Genomic DNA, 1326 nt, shown 5'->3' with positions numbered 1-1326 from the left:
TCGATCGGACGCAGTGAGACAATGATCCTCTCTTCGTGTGGTGTACATCCGTGACTCTATAATTCGACGAAGAATTATTCCCACAACTTCAGCTATGTCAGAATCTAGTTTGCGGTGTAAGCCTGTCAATCTGCTAAGGTAACGTTCGTCTGGGTCTCTGCAAAAGATTTGGCGATATCTTTGGGTCTTGACAATTTGTTCTTCCAACAAATTACGTATTTCATGAATTCAGTTGTTTTACTATGAAAATTGGCACTCTTGCCGCAGCTGTGATGGCCGAGAGGTTAAGGCGTTGGCTTTGAAATCCAATGGGGTCTCCCTTCGCAGGTTCGAATCCTGTTCACAGCATAGAACCTTTTAAAATCATTAATTTCTTTGCAGGATTTGGATTTCGTGGTTTTTGAGCTTTGCGATCAATCGAAAATAAATTTTCAACTGTGAAGAAACCGAAGTAATCTCAAGACTGACCCAGTCATCTAATTTAATAAATTATATGGCGAGACACAAAAATCCACCAACTTCCAACACGAATCAGTTTCAACACATTTGTCGAACTATCGTGAAATTTGGATGTTCGGGGGGTGGGGAATTAAGCAAATCAAGAAGCAATGCAATACATTTACCTGCAGGTGATGTTTTTTTTAGGATCAGTTGAAAGTCAAGCTGAGAATGTTAAACCTAATTTACAGCTGATTCTCAAGGCCAATAATCTATTATATCAGCAGTCAATGAATTAGAAAAAGTAACTCCATGTGTGGAAAGGAACTCGACTGATCCAGGTTTCTGGCTTGAGATGTGAAAAGGCAAGGCGATATTAGCGGAGTAGAATTTTCTGGAAATATTAGAAATGGAATGTTAAGGATCTTCTGCTGTCCACATTCGTAAGAAACTGTGCATTAAGAACTGAAATGGAAAATTAACGATGGCTTGTGGTGTAGCATTGTTCAGAACAATAGGTTGTTGTTGAGGCTAAAATTGACCAAAATAATCAAATGGGGATCTTATCCACGTCCTTCGTTGGAGCAGTTGGTGTGGAGAGCTCAGCTTGAAGAACCAAATGCCAATTATTCATCTTGGCTGCCTGAATTGCTTAGTTCAACATTCTCCCTGTTTAATGAAAAAACCTTTGCTATCAGAGCTAGATGTTATCATATCAGCATGTTCCGATATGAGAAGACACTCCATGGAGTAGATGTGACTTAAATTTTGACTCTAACGTCAGAGATGTTGACACATTTCTGCACCAAAACAGCACTACCATTGGTGTCAAATCAAACTGAACAAAGGAATAGTCATTTAGACATTTCCTGTCTGCAGACTCTGCCA

The 1326-nt window shown here is 39.5% G+C and overlaps 1 non-coding gene across 1 annotated transcript; it reads left to right on the top strand.

The window, feature by feature from the left end:
- The first annotated feature begins 266 nt into the window (after window positions 1-266).
- trnas-uga lies at window positions 267-348 on the top strand. Its single transcript has one exon. It is a non-coding gene; the product is annotated as a tRNA-Ser (tRNA).
- Window positions 349-1326: the final 978 nt, after the last annotated feature.

The sequence above is a fragment of the Chiloscyllium plagiosum genome, unplaced genomic scaffold, assembly GCF_004010195.1.
Source record: "Chiloscyllium plagiosum isolate BGI_BamShark_2017 unplaced genomic scaffold, ASM401019v2 scaf_84955, whole genome shotgun sequence".
Taxonomy (NCBI): Eukaryota; Metazoa; Chordata; class Chondrichthyes; order Orectolobiformes; family Hemiscylliidae; genus Chiloscyllium; species Chiloscyllium plagiosum.
The sequence above is the reverse complement of the archived record's forward strand: the minus strand, read 5'-3'. Positions and strand labels throughout refer to the sequence as shown.